The following is a 20,818-nucleotide window of genomic DNA, read 5'->3' as shown; positions in this document are numbered from 1 at the left end:
TCCTGTTAGAGCAAGCCATCTGTATGACAGCACACATCACTGGTGGGAAAAGGCAGGAAAGTAGTGTTACTTTATGAATCTAGCTGAAACACACTTAGTTGCCAGCAAAGACTGTGTCACTTTCACAGGTCTACTCCACAGGATATAACATCTGACAATCAAATGTATGCTATTATGTTATGACTTCAGTCTTTAATGGGTTGCCAGTAATGTGCCAGACAATACATGACTGTATAAGGCATTGACTACAAATATGAGGCAGACATGTGGTCAGTCTGCAAAACTCTGGACAGTTGTCAGGTATGGGCTCAGTATATAACATACAGTTCAGCACACATTTCTGCGCCTGTTGTGTACTATGCACATACCCTATATCAGTGTCTTACATTTGTAAGACAAGCATATGTATCATAGTAGCATTCACAGGTGACATATGACTATTTACAACATCACAGATAACTGGCCTAGCAGTTTCACGCTCAGTATTATGCAACAGATACTCCAGTAGTAGTCATACATGAGCTGACCTTTACTGGGGTGACTCAGGGGCCAGCGATGTGATCCATGTCACTGCTAACATGGCAAGCAGGAATGGCCATAGGTGCCAGACAGCAGCATGTGAGTCCAGCAGGTCTTGTTGCGACCTAGTGTTTAACTTCTTACTTCACATTATTGCATCCCCCCTTCTGCATTCCATTACAAGCTTATGTGATTGACATACCTGTTATAGTGCTGAAGAGTTTCCTCAGAATAATGCAAATGGTTAGGTTTGTGTAGTCACAGTCTGTCTTTGTGTAGATGGGTTCAGACCTGTGTTGCATAGGCAGCAGCTTGGCTTTTGTAGGTAATACTCGTGAGCAGGTGATGGCCTGTGCACTGATCGGTGTCTCCCAATTGCTACTTGCATCCAGAGCAGCTGTGTTGTTTTTCCATTAGCCAATGCTATAGCAACACAGTGCTATAATTAGGTTCTTCATGTGGGCCTTGTCCCTTTTCCTTGTCTGTATGAAGGACATTATGGAGGTGTGGGAGCTACAGCTTCACAGACAGTAGGTGGAAATACCTCTCAGGAAATGACATGTGGAGACAACCTAACAATATGGGGGACAAAGCTCCAGAATTGGGTACAGATTGTAAGTATTACTGTTATACACATAGAGGATTGTTAGATTAAGAGGGTGTGTCTGGACATGCATTTTCTGCATGACGACGTCTGAGAATGATATGTCTCTGACATACCTCTCAACTGTCTAGATGTCCACAAACTTCCCAGAGGTTTACCTGTAATGTTTGGTCTGTTCCTCAGACAATTTCTGCTTTTGGGAAATCAGTAGGATAATGTGTGGATTGTAGTCAGTAAATATTGACATCCATTAGTGTTTCAGACATCATATCCTTCAGGGATGTTATGTTACAACAAACTCTGTAACACCAGCAATGGTTTCAGTTTGTAACATCATTATATGAGATATGTCAATCTTTTTGGCCCCCTGTCCCCCAAGTATGTCATGCTTTGTCCAGATGTGTTGTAAGAGGCTTAGAGGTATGGTATATCATTATTTAGTGACTGCACTCCTGATATTATCCCAGTGACTTAGCAGACTCCTGGAAGTGGTATGCGGTTGTGGCCATAAATATGGTCCCACACCCTGGACATTCTGTGGAAATCTGTACAACTGAGAGTTATGTATGTCTTGCTATTGTTAACAGACTGTCAAGATTGTGTAGCAGTATTGTGTGTCAATGTTTGTTGGGCTGAGTAGGGAGAGTAGCAGATGTGAGTGTCATAGAGCCTTTTCTATCTAACTGTGCATGCTTCTACAGTTGCTGGTGGTCTACTAGGTGTATATGTATGTAGGGGCAGACTGAGAAATGTCCTGTAACACCTCAGGATTTCCAGTATACTGTGAGTAGGGCCAGTATATGTCAGTGTAGTGTAGTGTGTGACTGGCAATCAGGATATGTATGTTCAAACAGTTGTTTTACTCTATAGATTTCATTTGGGGTACTGGTATGTTGCTGTGACTGTGGCACAAATGGTTGTGGGTGGACAATTTTTCACCAATGTCTGCTTTTCCCTACAGTTCCATCCCTGTAGTGCATGATATATTTGGAGGTATATGGGTTGTTCCCCAGATCTGATTTGGGGTAGTGTCATGTTGGTCTTATTGTGGTTCAGAAGGTGCTGGGTGAAATAGTTGGCAGCTCTCAGTGTTTTTATTCTTCTGTTACATGATTGCAGTCATACCTCGCCACTGTCCAGATGTCTAGACACTGTCCAGATGTGTGGCTCATGTGTTTGGTCTGTTCCCCATAACAGTTGTGTGTTTCTGACAAATCACTTGGATGATGTCAGCATCAGTAAATAATGACATTCATTTGTGTTCCAGACCTGGAATCTGTCAGGAAATATATAATGGATCAAGCCAAGCTACTTTAGCAGACTTCTACATGTAGAACAGCCATATTTCAAAAATGTCACTATGGTTTCCCCTATATCCCCCCACTGTCAGGCTTTTTGCAGATGTCTTGCAGTAAGAGGTTGATTTTATATATATATATATATATATATATATATATATATATATATATATGTATATATATCTATATATATATATATGTGTGTGTGTGTGTGTGTGTGTGTGTGTGTGTGTGTGTGTGTGTGTATATATATATATATATTATATATATATATAGATATATATATATATATATATATATATATATATATATATTTGATTTTTATATACATATATATATGTATTTAAGAGTACTACGGATATATATTTTCCCTTATGTTTAATGACTGTAGTGCATGATATGTTTGTAAAAACATTACAAATTCCTACAGCTCAGATGGTGCAGAGGTATGTTGCTGTGATTGTAGTGCCCAGTCTCCCGGGTTGGAGACTTGGCAGAGTTGATTAATTTGTTGCTGGGTAGAACAAAGGCTGTTGGAGACAGAGTGATTAAGGCACTTTTAAGCAGTTATAAGCGGGTTTGCATGGTTTTGTGCAAAGCTAAGTGATGCTAACAGATGGTTAAGTCCTCTTAGCTTCACTTAGCATTGCTTACTCCCACATACACCCATGCTAATTTTAATTAAAGAAAAGAAAAAAGGGTGATAGGAATGTGTGAAATGAGAGCAAGCTGGGGGTAAAACATTAGGAAAAAACAGCTTGGGATGTGCAGGACGGGTATAGGAAATGAACGTAGCTCTACATTTCTTCTGCAGCAACAGCTGTGAATAATGTGTAGAATTTGGTATTTACAGTGTCACACCTCACAGGGAAGGGTGTTGTGTTGACAGACATTTGTAGAATACTTTGTGGGTAGATTGATTAATTTCACTGTACATGGGGATGAAATGTAGAGTTATGTATGGGCCAATGTTTTTTTTTTTGTGGGACAGATGCCCCCTTTTTTTAGATGAGAGTGGGATGTTGGTGAAGGGCTGTAGGTATGGTTGGGGAGGTTGGTTGGGTAGGATAGATACCATTTGCAGATAGACAAGACACACAAGACAGCAGACATGGGTGGTATATGACACATGAGGGGTGTTAAACACCTTAGATGGGGAGGGTGGTTTTGAATCAGAGACCCATGAGCTCCGAATGGATACAGTGGGACTGAGGCCCCCCCCCATTGGCAGTCACTATTGCACCTTCACGGCCCTGAAGGTGGCTGTGCTGGGGGCTGGACAAGAGGGACAGCCTGCCCCTTGAGTTGTATGAGGTGGCCCTCAATCTGGCTCAGCTGCCCATCCAAGATGATGCTGTGCACCATGCCCCAGGACATTCTATGGGTGATGGGCTCCTCTTTGCGCCCACGTCTGGGGGGGATGAACCCATCCCCTGAGGTGGTTCCACCCAAAGGTGGTACAGGACTGGCAGAGGAGGATTCTCTGAGTTGGCTTCCCAGACATGCTGGGGCCCAATGTCATGGTCAGATGGGATGGGAGAGGCAGATCCCCCAGGGTCTGCCTTCCCAAACATGCTATAGTGTTGTGGTTTTCCAAGATATATTAGTTAGTCATGAACAACGCAGTTCAAAATTAGTTATAACAGCATGCATGGGTGTTCCCATTAACCCAAACCAACAGATCTGAAACAGTTGCATAGCAAACAGAGCACATGCATAAATGGAACAACAGTAAGCATTTTAACAGCATGCAAGTTACATTGATGGCAACAGACCATCAATAATGGTATTTGAACAAGATATATTAATATGCAACCAATGAAATATATGAACAATAATACAACACATGTCCCAACAATAGGTTTTGAGAATAACATACCAGTAGTATATAAATAATTATTGATGTAGATGATGGGTGGAGGGAGAGAATAAAAAGTCCATTAACAACTGTATTGGCTTTTGTTTTTCACAACACTACTGCTTAATACTCTACAGGTCTGCCCTCACTTTAGATCTACCTATGGCCCATAGCGTCTGTGGAACATACACAGCTGTTAGACTGTCAACCTGTAATGACATGGGGCAGACTAGGTGAACTGTGGCTACTTTACTGGAGGGGGCTTGTACATGTCAGGGTTACATACTTGACAAAGAAGGGGTACCCTGCAATTATCTTATGTGAGTCTGCTACTAGCATAGCTCACCTGGATTCCTATCTGTCTCCAAGGTGATTTGCAACAGTGACCACTAGCCATGACACTGTGACACTTGAGACACATGTATGAGGAAGAGGGCATGCTGTATGTACCTATCCTGCTGTCATTTGCAGGCATGGGATTGGATAGTGGGACAGTTCTACATGGTGTATTGTTATACCCTTCAAACAGCTACTACAAACATTTCATTACCTGTAAGACCTGTGGAGAAAATATCTGTTACCACTATCTCACTTTTTCTACTGATATTCAAGAATTCTTGAGTGTATATATGCACATATCTCAGTAGCACTCCCTGGATTTGAACCATGTCTGGGTGTGCTAAAATGAACTACAAGGCTGTTTCTCATGACATTGAGCTACTGGGGACCTGCTGTTTCTTGTTTGACTGTTTTCTGCCTGATACTCTGTGGATTAGACAGTCTGACCTTATAATCCTGAGATTCATGCATGACAAATAATTAGTGTACTGTGTAGTAATCCTTTGAATTTACATGATCTGGAAAGCAAAGGTTAACACAAGGCACTGCAGCAGGGGACACACTACAATACATTTGATATTTGTATTCAGGGTTAGGATCTTAATGCATAACATATGTCATATTTCATGCATATCTTGATTTACAGCTCCACAATCTGCTGTTTTGCCTACTAGCTGATTCTCAGAACAACCTCTGTTAATTAACGCAGTCAAAGCCTTATTTTCTTTGCAGAACCTGTACACATTCTATTTCTACAACAGCATACCAGAATAAACACAACAGTTGGTTATTTAGGCTTTTATTGTACTTATATGACACAGTGGTCCACTACTGCATATGCTGTAGATGACTATTAGTCTGGCAAATGTTTCTTTAATTGTTAGACACAGAACACAATAAACAATTTACTCCTTCTTATTTATGTCACTATATACTGCAAGGTAGATCTGTACTCACCAGCCTGTCATTGCAGCCTTGTCAGTCTGTTTGTATGGGGCTCAGCATAGCTAGACCTCTCTGCTGCAGCTGTAGGGGTAGAAAACAAACAAACAGTATGCATATCTGTCTATCACAACTCAAGCTAGAATTTGGTACAGATATATCTGGGATACTTCTCAAGAGACACCAATACCAGCAAAGTAGGTGAAAATATCCAATTACAAAATAGGTCACTTTGCAACTCAACATTTTTACTTACTTTGCAACTGGACATTCATGTGGTTCATGTGACCTGCATTGCAATTGGAAAATCTTGTGGTTCGTGTGGATTTCCTGTTTGTATATGGACTTTATATGGTTCGTGTGGATTATGTCATTAAATTTTTCCACTCAACTGGGGTCATTTTTTCTGCTGCTGGTATTGGTGTCTCTTGAGTGGTTTTGTTTTTTACTAGTTTAACAGTGACCACTCTTACCCACTTTTTCTTTCCTAGATCTGGGATACTTATAAACTGCTGGAGCATGGTTGTCCCAAGCAGCTTGGATCCATTAGGCCAAGAATGCCCCCTTCCTCCACTTTAGGTTGGCATAGTAATGCCTTACCTGGTAACCAGTTTGGGGGATGCCAGTGGCACTGGTGAGATTGTATGCCACATGGTCCCTGGCCTCTGCTTTATACTGTGAGCCCCTGGTACTGGCCCTGCAGCAGTCTGTCTTCATGGTTTGCTACAAGGAGCCCAGCCATGACTCTGGACTCCAAAATGCTCCAGTGCTGCGCCCAAAAGCATGAGCCCTCACCAACAGCTGACATAGTTCCTACTCAGAGCAAGCTACAACAGATTCTGGCTGTATTCCCGCATGCACCATTTAAATAAAGCTATATTCCTGCCCTTTGCTGTCATTGGACCATTTTAAAAATGCTAAGCTCAACTAAGCAGTGCACAAATCCGCTAAGCTGAGTAGAAGAGTGCTTAAAGTGGTAATTGCTGAGCAGTGCTTAACAGTGTGCAAATCCAGTTAGCTGAGCTGAATGCTGGTTAACATTCACATTTAAGTAATGCTTACACTGGCTAAGTATAGCTGAGCATGCTAACCATTCCTCACTTTTCATTTTAAAACAATATCAGAATAATGACTTAATTAATCATTACTGACATATTAGTAAGTGTATATGATTTACTCTACATGACGTCCCTCTATGTGCTTTCATTACATTACCATGGGGTTTGACTATACTTTATGGGACACTTGTGTATACATGGGTGATTTCACATGTTATTTGCACTCACACTTACATTTTAGAACAGCTACACTACCCTGGTTGACAAATATCAATTACTACATCATTTAAAATAAAAATAATTTTAACACTGCTTTCCCATGTAAAAATAAAGTGCCTGTCTTGGTACTCGAACTGTGACCACCTGCATGCAAAGCTGGGACTCTCACCACTATACTATCTTGGCATTAGGATTTCACCTGTATATATTTATTTATATCCTATGGGATGCTTAAGCAATGGTGAACAAATGGCCTTTACTTGCACACCTGCTCAACTACGCTTAAACATACCTTAGAATGGTGAAAAAAAGAAATTCAATAAACTCACTCGATTTACATGCATCTATACTCCTTGTCAGTCACAGTAAGGGAAATTGTAAAGGGACACATGGTGACAGATTTTAATTTTTGTTCTTACAAACTTAGGAAGTGTGACTGGTTTTCTAACAAATCATAGGAAAATCACTTGGGGTTTAAGTTAAAACACAATGACAGACATTTGGGTTTCAGACTTCATACCCTACAGGAAATCCATACTAAAGCAAACCTTTTATTCTATCAACTTTCCAGGTTTGTAAGTGCAAAATTTAAAATGTGTACCTATGTTTAGGCCTTTGTCCCCCCCATTATATATGGCTTTGTACAGCTTTTTTGCTCTAGGAGGTTGAAAGGTATGTGAGGCAGGCATCTTGGCATTCTGCAGAAACCTGTACAGTTGAGGGGTATGGCCATATGGCACTTTGACATGCAGGGGCATGTGTGACAGTACCTGTAAACTCCCCCCCCCCCCGCATTGCTTCCAATTTGAATGAGTGCTTTCAGTGTCTGTGGACACTGAAAGCACTTGCAAAATGCTATAGAGCACTTTCACAATGCAGGGTGTGTGTGACAGCACATGTCACACACCCCCTGCATTGCTTCCTATCCGGACTTCCTGCTTTCAGTATCCACGGACACTGAAAGTGCTTGCAAAGTATGGTATGGCACTTTGACAATGCAGGGGTGTGTGTCACCCACCATAAACCAAGAGAAACACACTGCCTACCTGGACTTACTACAGTCACTTGCTATACAGTCAAACACCTTGGTCATGGATGATTTCAACTTTTCTTCCATTGATTGGGAGACATATATGAGCACAAACATGCTTGTCCTGAGATGCCTGGACTTTGTCAGTACAAATGCTCTGGAACAGAGAGTCTGGACCCTAGCAAGGGCTTCAAATGTCCCCAATTTAGTACTTGCCAACACAGGGTTTCACTGCACTGACCCCTGTGTGTTCCCCTCCTTAGTAAGGTCTGATCATAAATAAATCTCAACTGAAGTAACAATCAGACCTGACCTCCATGCAGGAGTTAAAAAAATGAAACATTTCTCTGAAGCAAATTACAGCCTACTAACCAATGGTATAAATAGTTTCAACCCCCTTGCTAACACAACCAACAAATATTCCTATACAGAGATCTGCACAGGTGCCCTATAGAGACTCTTATGCAGATGTATAAACTCAGCAGTACCTGAACAGATCAAAACCAGGTTCTCATAAAAAAGAAGCACACTGGTGGGCCTCAAATATAAATAGGTTATATAACAAGGAATAAACTGATGTATAAGAACATGAGGGATCTGACATAGTAGAGGAAGAACACCTTCCACAGCTTGAACAAGCAAATCAGATATATTATGAAGTCCTCTAAAGCTAATTACAAAGTTAAATTAGCATGCCTAGCTAAGGATAATCATAAGGCATTCTTTAGCTACATCAGAAATCTAAAAGAGAAGTCCAGCTTTGTGCCGAACTAGTAGTGGACAGTACCACTTATACCGAGCTTGAGGAAATTGCCACTCTGCTAGCTAACAGACTTGGTGCAAACTTCTTCCTCCTGTCCCCAACAATCATACCCCAAAGCATACCAGACGCCAGTCCTTTACCTAGTATCTCCAAAGAACAGGTCATAATTGAGCTCTCCAAGGCCAAAATCAGACCAGATAACATCCCAGGTTGCTTACTAAACAGTCTAAAACAGGACCTAGCTGATCCACGTGATATTCTGTTTAACCACAGCCTAAGCACTGGCTTTGTTCCAACAGAGTGGAAAACAGCAACAGTAATCCCCTTGCAGAAAGGGGGTCCATCAATTAACTCTGGGAACTATAAACCCATAACCTAATCAGCCTTATCTGCAAGCCCATTGGAAAGAATCATCATGGACCTTATTAACAAAGACATAGGCAACCTTAAAACTCTTGACCTAACCCAATTTGGCTTTGCTAAGGGTAGATCATGCTAATTAAACCTTGTGGACTTCTTAAAGAATGTCACCAAAGTCCTGGATAAAGGCAAAATAGTACATAACACCTATCTTGCTGTAGCCAAGGCCTTTGACACAATCCCCCACTCATATAATTGAGAAACTCACCCAGTTGGGGTTAAGGGTTTTTTCATTTACCCGGTGAGATGGGGTGGGTGAGCCCCAATGTGACTTTTGCTTCTGGCTGCAACTGCCCAGGTGTCCAGGCGCAACCCACTCCGGGAACAAAAGAGTAATGCAGGTGTCCTATGGTGAGCTCAGGGAAGACAGAAACCTCCCGTGGAGCAGAAGGGCATAAGCTCACTTGATCTTGATTTTCAGTATGAATACAGACCGTGAAAGTGGGGCCTCACAATCCTTCTGGCTTTTGGGTTTTAAGCAGGAGGTTTCAGAAAAGTTACCATAGGGAAAACTGGTTTGTGACGGTCAAGCATTCATACCGACATCACTTTTTGATCCATCGATGTTGGCTCTTCCTATCATTCTGAAGCAGAATTCACTGAGCATTGGATTGTTCACCCACTAAGAGGGAACATGAGTTGCATTTAGGCCATCATGAGGCAGGTTAGTTTTACCCTACTGAAGATGTGTTGTTGTAATAGTAATCCTACTCCGTACGAGAGGAACCACAGGTTCAGACATTCAAAGAGAAATACAGGCAAAGGCATACAGATAAGTAAAATTTCTCAATAAAAAAATAATATCACAAAGAGGGAATGTAGACAAGATTAGTAAAGTAGAATTAAAAAAAAATAGAAGTTGAAGCTGTGGAATGCCTGCGAAGTGAAGGATTTGGTGTAGAAGATCTAACACAGATTACATCACAGCACGATGGAACAAGTCCCCAATGTAAGGAGAAACAGGAAGCTCAGGAGACAGCTGAAGAAGAAATATGGACATGGGAAAGAAAAAGAGATTTAGTATGGTTTAATATCTATGCAAAGGAGAAAGTAAAACTAATCTATAGAAAAAGAGCAGCACCAAAGATATTTGAAGAGAAATACAGGCAAAGGAATCTGGACAGGGAAAACTTTACAATACAAAAAATAAGAAGACAAAGAGGAAAAGTAGAAAATGAGATTAGTAATGGAGAGGTTAAAGAAACAGAAACTGAGGTTATGGAGTACTTGTGAAGTAAAGGATTCAGTGTAGAAAATATAATTCAGAAAGTGGAATGGGAAGCAATTGGTCAGGTGCCATATGAAGATATTTTGGAGCCTTCCACAGGAAACCAGTATAAAACGTTCACTTGAAGCTTGGCAGCAAGTGAAGGAACAGGAAACTGTAGAAATCTGACGCAGTCAGTGTTGAGGAGTGATAGGTCAGTGAGTTCCCATAAGATAGAGCAATGGATGACAGGATGAAATTGAAGAGAATGTGCCACAGGAAGATGCAATAGAACTTTCTATAGAGTGCCCACAGGAAATGGAAAACAAGGGATGTACCTTCAGTATGGAAGAAAAGGAGCTAAGAGAAGAGTTACTTGATTTAATTGAGATAGACATATTAAGATCAATGAAAGAAATAGACTGCAGAAGGTCAATAAAACCCCAAAAGTCAAAAAGTTTGATAAAACAAATGAACACAGTAATTAGGACTGTCCATAGAGATCCATGTGATATAACAGAAGTAAACAGGATATATTACTGTGCAGCTAAATTAATAACAGGTAAAGTTCTACCACAAGAACACAGGTAGTGAGGGAAAGGAAGGGGAGAAATTGAATACCATCATGGAAGTATCGAATAGTGAAAAATAGAAAGTAATTAAGACAAGAAGTGTCACTGTTAGAAGATTATAGAAGAAGGAACAGATCAACAAAAATACTTAGAAAGATAGACATGATAAAAACAATGTACAGTATTAGAACAAATCAGCATCTATCATGCACTATTGCAAGTAACAGACTAAAAATGTCAACACAGGTGGAAAAAACTTAGAAGATACTCAGGTAAATATAAAGGAAAAGTACAAAATAAGCAATTTATTGATAACTCAAAAAGTGTTATAGATAATTCAGAAAGAAGGTAAAAGGAATTGAAAGACCTCCACAAAAGAAAATAATAGATACATTTTGGAGAAGTATCTATGAAGATCCTGTGGAACATAACAAAGATGCTAAATGAACAGAAGAAGTAAAAGAAAGAATAAGAAGTTTAAAGGTACAGGATATGAAATGGGATGAAATAACAGCCAGAGATTGAAACAAAGTTAAGAAAAGCCTCTAATTAGAAAACCCCAGGCCCAGATGCAGTACCTAACTTTTGGTTAAAAGTATTAACATCTTTGAATGAAGATTTAGCCATGAGTAAGAACTATTTATGCTGTATGTGCACCCTGAACAGACACCAACCTGGCTAACAACGGAAAAAACAATGCTCCTAGTTAAGAGTAAACCTGCAAACTACCCTAAAAATTATAGACCAATAACTTGCCTTCCGACAATGTATAAACTATAATCTGGAATTGATGGTGACAGAGTTTATAGTCATTTAGAAGAAAACTCAATTATGGCAGTAGAACAAAAGGGCAATAAAAGAAAGTCATATGGAACAAAGGATCATTTGTTGTTATAGTCATAGTGGAGAACTGTAAACAGGTGGAAAATGTAAGTATATCATGGATAGGCAACAAAAAAGCATTTGATAGTATCCCACATTCATGGATAAAAGAGTGCTTAAAAATGTATAAGGTACAATCCACACTGATCGACTACATTACAGTGACCATGAAACAGTGGCAGACCACTTTGCAATTAAGCCATGATAAAGAACAAATTATTATCCCAGGGATAAAAATTCAAAGGGGGATATTCCAGGGTGAGTCTCTGTCACCACTGCTGTTCTGCCTTTCCCTTAACCCATTAAGCTGTTTACTTAACAGCTTAGGCCATGGCTATAATTTGGCTCCTAGAAAACAACAACGTGTAAAGGCTTCTCATCTTCTCTTTGTCAATGATTTAAAACTGTGTAGCTCATCAATTGAGGAATTGAAAGCACAACTGCAAGATGTCAAAACTTCTTCAGATGATATAAGAATGTCGTTTGGTCTTGATAAACGTGCAAAAGCAACCTTTAAAGCAGGAAAACTTCTGCACCAAGAAAACATCCATTTGGGACAAGAATATGATATAAAAGAACGTGAGCAAGAGGCACTGTATAAATATTTGGGAATCATATCTCTCAACTGAACAGAGTTTTGCAGAATGTCCAGCTTTTTGCCTCATATTTATGGTGTGTTTCTCATAAAATTGGTGGTTTTCTGTCAAATCACCGGGATGATCTGAGGATTACAGCCACCAGATAATAACATAAATTTGAGGTTCAGACTTCAAATCCTTCAGAAAATGTATGTTAACACAAATCATGTTACCCTAGAAACATTCTAACTGTATAAGAGCAATATTTAAAAGCTGTCCCTATTTTTGGGCCTTTGTCCCCCCATTTTGTCCGGCTTTGTCCAGATTTGTTGCACTAAGAGGTTGAGAGATATGTTGGGAAATGATAAAGAATCAACAATAAAACATGAACAAATGCACATAAAACTTTGTAAGGAATACTTTAGAAGACTTAAATTAATCCTGAAAACAACATTGACATCTAGGAACAAAATTCAAGCTTTAAACCAATTTGCTTTTCCTGTTCTAACTTACAGTTTTGGAGTGATTGATTGGCCCCAAAATGTGTTGGATAGATTAGACAGGAAAACAAGAAGGATGCTTCATCAAATGATTTATAAAAATCAGTGCATACCAAGGTTGTATATTCCCCGTTCCAAAGAAAGGATGGGCCTACTTACAGGTTCATAGGTTGGTACTAGGCTATCGGCCCTAGGGCCTATACAAGCTAAGTCATAACAAATACCTGGCTATTTCTTCCCACAATATTTACTTCCCTGGACCCCTGTCTAGCAGGGCGACTGATGTGACCTTGAAATTGATTACGTGTATAGATCTGCATTCGTGGGACTGCACACATATCTGCCGAACTCAAAAGACTCAAATATAGTGAAAGTTTTGAAACATGAGAAGAATAAATCTAAGATGACTTCTCTGCTTAATCTAGCAGAAGCATATCAGCATCAAGCAAGAGTGGATATCAAACCAGAAGTAGATCAGGCAGCAAATGACTGTGCCAAAAAGCAAAAGAAAGAATATAAGGTGAAGGACCAGATGAGAAGGCAAGAAATGTGGAAAATGCATAAATATAGTTACAAGTATAGAAAACTTCTGGAAGAACCTCATGTTAATCAGGATCAAAGCAGAAATGTTTATAGAGAGGCAAATTCAAATCAAGAGATGAAAGGTTAATATTGGTGGCCCAAGACAGTGGGCTACATACACGTTGGTTTACAAAGTGTATTAAACATGTTGGGGAAACAGACAAATGTAGGTTTTGTAAAACAGAATTGGAAACAGTTGCACACCTCATTGCTGGTTGTGACATACTAATGGCAGAAGGACTGTACACTGAAAGGCATAACAATGTGACAAGACTGTTGCACTGGGGACTGTGCAAACATTATGGTATTGAAGTGGCTGAAAAACACTGGAGACGAGCCACAAAACATCATAGAAAATGATGAAGTCTATATTGTTCAGAATCATCCATTACTAACAGTTCAAAGGATAGATACTAGAAAACCAGATATAATGAATCATGAAAAGAAGACAAAAGTAGCATTGATCATTGAAATGGCTACACCCAGTGACTACAGTGCCTTGCGTACAGAGAGACACAAAGTCATAAAATATCAGGATTTGCAGACAGAAATGAGAGCTAGTTGGAAGAAAGATACCCAGACAGTTCCAATAGTAGTAGGAGCAATGGATCTTATAAAAAAGAATCTACACTCATATTTAAATATGTTACCAATACATGTAACTCCATATGACTTGCAGAAGGAATCATTACTGGGCATATTGTGGGTGCTGAGAAGAGCCCTTCTGGCTGACATCAAAGATTGAAACAATAGTAATTTCTTGAACTTTAATTGTACTTTGACTTAGGAATGGGATCCATTCCCATCATAGTATTAGAAATCCAAAAGTCTTGGAGAAATTAAAACTGGCGATTGACCCTTACATCACTAGATGGGTAGCCAACTGGCTCACCGACAGAACACATACAATCAAAGTTGGGGATTCCACCTCTTCCAGTAGATCAGTTACCAGTGGTGTACGAGAAAGATCAGTGTTGGGCCCTCTACTATTCAGAATCTAATTCTCAGAAGTCCAGGTGAAAGTAGACAGCATCTGGCTTACCTAGTTCACTGACAATTGCAAATGGGATGCAGTCACTGAGTCCACTAATGATATTGACATATTACAAAAGGGGATAATGCAGGCAAACTACTGGTGCCAAAGCCATGGACTTAAATTTAAATGCAAAAAAATTGCATTATTATCTCCTTTGGCAAAGGAGAACTCCCTGCAAATTATAATGTAAGCTCAAACCCAGTGGTGTGACATCTGACAACACAGCTTGATAGCAACTTAGACTTTGATTGCCAAGTGTCCACAGTGGTAAGGAAAGCCTTCTATGCTGCACATCTCATAAGTAACAGCATGACATCCAAGACTAGGGATGTTAAAACTCCTCTGTATTTGGTCCTCATCTGACCACTAATAAAGTACAACACTCCCATTTGCATGTATCTCACCAGACATCTGCAATAGCTGGGGTGACAACAGAAGTTTCTCACCAGGAAAATTCAGGACCTTCAAAATATGACCTACATGGATAGACTGAAAGCCCTGTCACTGTACTCTGTATCTTATAGGTTGCTGAGAGGTGACCTGTGCCTAGCCTAAAGAGCAGTCGCTGAACATGCCCTAATGGAAATGATGCACATCCGCAAGTCAAATGGCACAAGATTCACTCACTCCAGGGATCTTAACCTAGCCTACAGCATAACAAGACATGCTGGAGAGACAGATATGTCTCTCAGAGATTGCCGCTTCTCTGGAGTAAACTCCCAGTTCATGAGAATCAGAGCTCCGCAATGGCCCTATTTAAGTGCAACTGGGCAATTGGATGAGGGGTTATAAATTCACTCTGGGTGTTGCACCTATGTCACTCATGGACAGGGCCAGTCAGTGCTGATCATAGACTAGCACTGCAAATGTAGACCATCTATCATGGTCTATCAGCGAACATGGGTATAACATGGCTAGTATTGTAAAGGCTATAGAACCATTAGCATAGTAACCTCCTACGAACCTATAAATGCATAAAAGAGCTCCAAAGCTGCAAGGAGACCACACAAAATTCTAAACCATAAAATAAGATTGAGTATGACTTATTTCAGTTTAAGGACAAGCAGGGTTTCATATGCTGATTACCATTCTTAGCATACTGAGGTCATCGGGCTAAACTGAGGTAATCAGGCTAAACTGAGGTCATCAGGCTAAACAATATTCATTTACCAATTGTCATAACACCGAGGATGTGAATTTGTTCGGCATGATATTCCTGATATATCCATTGCAGCTTGTTTCACTCAAGCACACAAACACACACGTGCGCGCACACACACACACACACACACACACACACACACACACACACTCTCACAGACACAAACATGCACACACAGACACACACACGCACACACACACTCACACACACACACACACACACACACACACACACACACACACACACGCACACACTCTCACAGACACAAACATGCACACACACACACACACACACACACACACACACACACACACACACACACACAGACACACACACACTCTCACAGACACAAACATGCACCCACCCACCCACACACACACACACACACACACACACACACACACACACACACACACACACACACACCTAGCCTTTCTAAGGCAGATCAACTACTCTTTAACTGCAATTAAAGAATAGCATGGGTCAGTCATCTGCAAAATTCATCCTTGCCCACTAGTTGCAGCTATTTTACTGCATGTGTATATGTCAGATGTGTAACTGTAATGAATTGAATGTATGAATAAATAAATGATGCAATCCAGCTGTTAGATGCATAAAGTGCCACCCACTACACACACACAGACACACACACACACACACACACACACACACACACACACACACACATACACACACACACACACACACACACACACACAGATGCACACACAAACATATTCACACACTGAGTAATGCAGCTGTTTTATCTTATTCAGTTAAATTCATATTTTCAAATTTTGTGGCACTGAATACAGCAAATTTAGCACTCAGATTAAATTACAATGAAAAAAAAAGTGTGTGTTTCATCTTCCTTTTGGGCACTGTTGGCTTGAATGAGACAAGGTGTCTCACACAACTACCATTGCATGACTGATGTAGCAAACAGGATAGCTGGCTCAGTAGGTTTGAAGGAGCAAAACCCCTCGTAGTATATGTCAGGTCTAGTTTCTTGTTTATTACCAGATGTCTCTTGGAGAACATGGAGTCACTGATGATTTATTTTTTTACATGTATTCCTTTATTCATTTTGTGCTTTATTTTGTCTGTGATTCATTCGTAGCTTTTATTTTTCATAGTTCCTGTTCCTCAACCATGCTTTCAGCCTAAAGGCTCGAACACACTCGCTCTGCATACGTCTGCTGCTTTATCAACTATCAAGTCAGCATGTTTTAAAAGCCTGTCTGGGATTTGTCATTTGTTTTATTCCGCATACTTTTCTATGGCATCTGTGAGGTGATCATGCAAATCACCAGCCTTGCACTCTTCCAATTTATGTTTCAGTTTATTCACGTAAGCATTTATTGACCTATGAACTGCTTGTTTTCTACTGAGAAGAGAATGTCTTACATACGTCGGTGCCTGCTCAGGTACTCAGTAAGGCAGAGGCTTGCCTCTCAGGAGAGAGAATTTGTCTCTGTCTACAGTTTTATAGTAAAAGGATGAAACACATTAATTGCTTCCTTTCCTCTATTACCTTGATTGCATTTTTGTTTGTGACTTGAGGGTACCTCATATGCTGGATCTTTTCTACCTATTCTGCATGTCCACTTGCAGTGAGGTGCCGTTTAAATACTTGAATCCAAAGTTTCAAGTTTTCCAACAAAGTTTATGCAGCTTTGAAGATGCTGATGGTTATAGTGAAGTTGTTTCCAGTTGAAAACATTGAAGATTTGCATCTGAAGGATTGGTGATTCTTTGGGAATGAGAGTTAAAAGTAAAAAATGAAAACAATTACTGTGAGTGAGAATGGGGGTCGTGAATTCGATCATTATTACTTATAACGGTAATAATAAAAAATGCAGAAAGAGAACAAGAATAACTCATTTTACACTGAACAATGAAAAAACAAAACTGGCTTGTTATTGTGATACTGAGGCATCTTTATATTTTGGGGGGATATGAAAAATGTATTAATGATTTACAAACTTCCAACAGGGGTGTAACATGAAAATATAGCAAAACATATGTTGTCTGAGTAAGTTTGATTGAGACAGTGCATACCTTCATATCTGAAGCCATGCAGTGCATCCATACTGCAAACCATGAATAACTGAAGAGGCATTAGACATTATATACATTCGAGAAGAACATTTACTAAGCTGCACTGCTGAAAAAAACAACTTGCTACACAGGCCCAGCTGCTGACCGCTCCCCTTAAACATACAGCTGCCATATTATTTACATGTTACATGCATCACTAACCTTGTGGTTTGAAATTCATTTCTGCGATAGTAAAAGCAGCAATGTGTGCCAGTGTAGAATGTCACTGTCCCGCTACTTAACCAAGTACAACAGTACTAATTACTTGCAATGAATACAATATTAGGACTTTTAGTGAAAGAATTACAATGATTGGTAAAGTCAGTGTCAAAAGATGATTCAGGAGTATATGTAATATAGTCACAATGCCAGCCAGCTGCAGTGTGCAGACTGACAGAGCCCTGCCTGTGACTCAGCTGCAGTGTGCAGACTGACAGAGCCCTGCCTGTGACTCAGCTGCAGTGTGCAGACTGACAGAGCCCTGCCTGTGACTCAGCTGCAGTGTGCAGACTGACAGAGCCCTGCCTGTGACTCAGCTGCAGTGTGCAGACTGACAGAGCCCTGCCTGTGACTCAGCTGCAGTGTGCAGACTGACAGAGCCCTGCCTGTGACTCAGCTGCAGTGTGCAGACTGACAGAGCCCTGCCTGTGACTCAGCTGCAGTGTGCAGACTGACAGAGCCCTGCCTGTGACTCAGCTGCAGTGTGCAGACTGACAGAGCCCTGCCTGTGACTCAGGTGAATTTGACCCAAGAGTATGTAATATAGTCACAATGCCAGCCAGCGGCGGTTCACAGATTGACAGATCCCTGCCTGTGGCTTGGGTGACCTAAGTTTGAATAGTGTGCCTAGGCAAAGAGGACCCTGCTAAGGGCAGGGGGAAAAGGGTTTCATATCTGCCAGCCAACCCTCCTGGGGCATAACATTTGTAACACGGTAACACAAGGGAATCCTTGTGTCTTCACTGCAGTCAGGTGACAAACTCATAGATTAAGGAACAAGTGGGAGGAACGTGTGCCCCAAGCAATGCATATACTTAAGCTAGGTTGCTTGGCTTGAAATCACAGCCTACTGATGCCTGGTGTTGCAGCCATTTTACATTTTCTTTCCAGGTCAAAAAAGAGAAGGAAGAGGGTAGTAAAATAACATCCTCAAATGTCTTTTTACATTTATGAAATCTGTCATGTACTCCTTGTGATGAAGTAAAAAAAAATTATACATTTATGAAATTTGTCATCTACTCCTTGTGATGAAGTAAAAAAAATGATACCATATGTACATGTATAACCAAAAATAAGACACACAGTGTTCAGTTGTGAGCGGGGGTGGGGGGGCAGTAAGTGCAACAGAATTATCATTGTTTGATTACCTGAAATGAAGTTTATTGACTGAATGGACTAGCTACCTAGGGGTGTATTAAACTGATTATTAACTTGGCAGATTTGTCCAAGCAGTCTTGTCTGCAGTTTAACTGTGCTAGCTAAACTATGTCCTTCTCCATTTCAGTCAAAATGCATGCATTTTATTATGGTAATGTTTCACAATTACATAAACGTTCAAATATGATATAGGAAATAGCAGCATGTATTATGCCTTTAAGATGTTTTGAATGCTACCCTACATTCACCAATTTAGTGTGGCTTGTTGCTTTGCAAACAAATTCATGAAGTTAACTTGCCTCACTATGAAGAATCACAAATTTGCATCCGCAGGAAAAAATGCATTTCAGAGATGAACACCAATGTCTTCATAGAGGCTGCCTGTAGTTACTACAGAAAATGTGACCGCACTAACATAAATGAATAACCTTCGGTTTTACTGGAACCCTTTTATAGGACTGAACATTTAAATAAGATATAAAGGTTTAACTGACTCATCCTGATCAAAAGCAAAACCTTTGCAAGGCTCTTGGCGCTTTCACAGAAAAGGTAAATGTCGAAAAAAGAAACTGGTAGAGATTTTTTCTTCTCTGTTTCACACAGAAAACAACACAATTCAGATTCAGTTTGCCTGGAGCGGTACTGTAATTAGAAATCACATTCTGAGTCACAATGTTCATGAAGAAACAATGGTGTCCTTCAGTCTTCAGTCGTTTACTGTGTCAGCTTTATCTGATCTATGATGCACTGTAAAATGAGAGCTAGAAAAGCTCTCAGATTTTTTTACATAGTTGTTTTCTTATAATAACTTCATTAATTTCCCAGGACAGAATTCCTAGTGATTCCATCACAGAAACATGTCACCAGTGTGCATGTAATTAGAATGATCGTACAATCAATTATGTTCAAAGACTTATCTAGCAAGAAATGAAGCAGCAGGCTGTATCTTCCTCTCCTGCACAATGCACACCTTTTTTTCTTTCCTGGCACTTTTGTAGCCTATTAAGTTATACAGCAAGACCCAATTCTAAACAGAATGAATGAATTTTAGAAGGACTATTCATGCTACCTGAGTTAATGTATCCAACAGATACACATTAGATGGTTAAGGAGATACAGCAAGCGTTATCATTTTCACTGCATAATTGTGCACCAGAACAACCAGTGAATATAAGGCTACATATCTCTCAGCTGCCCCTGATTTTGCCTCCTGTTTTTGCTCCGTCACTTGAAAATTCAAACTGATTTTGCAGTATATCACTAAAGATTATCGTCAGTGAATAATATCGTATATCACACTTTCATGCTTCCAGTTATTCAGATAAATGTTGATGCAAAACCTCATGAGTTATTACATGTTTCAGAGACTCAGAGTAATATTTAAAAATATTCCCTGATTTTGGGCCATTGCCCCCTGATATTACTTTTGCAATTGTCCCAAAATCCTGAGCAAAGAGGTTGAGAGGTATACAACACATTGAATATGAGTGCATGTGTTAGAGTGCCTGTGTGTGTGTGTGTGTGTGTGTGTGTGTGTGTGTGTGTGTGTGTGTGTGTGTGTGTGTGTGTGTGTGTGTGTGTGTATGTGTGTGTGTGTTGTGTGTGTGTGTGTGGTTGTCTTCCTGTCTGTGTGCATATGTATGTGCATTTGGGCATGTATGTGTGTGCATTTGTGACTGCATGTGTGTGTTTGTGTCTGTCTGTCACTATATAACCGCACACCTGGCCATCTAATAAACAACTGGCAATGTGTGTGTGTGTGTGTGTGTGTG

The sequence above is a fragment of the Protopterus annectens genome, chromosome 6.part0 (assembly GCF_019279795.1).
Source record: "Protopterus annectens isolate FY-2018-M chromosome 6.part0, PAN1.0, whole genome shotgun sequence".
NCBI lineage: Eukaryota > Metazoa > Chordata > Ceratodontiformes > Protopteridae > Protopterus > Protopterus annectens.
Note: the sequence above shows the minus strand (reverse complement) of the source record.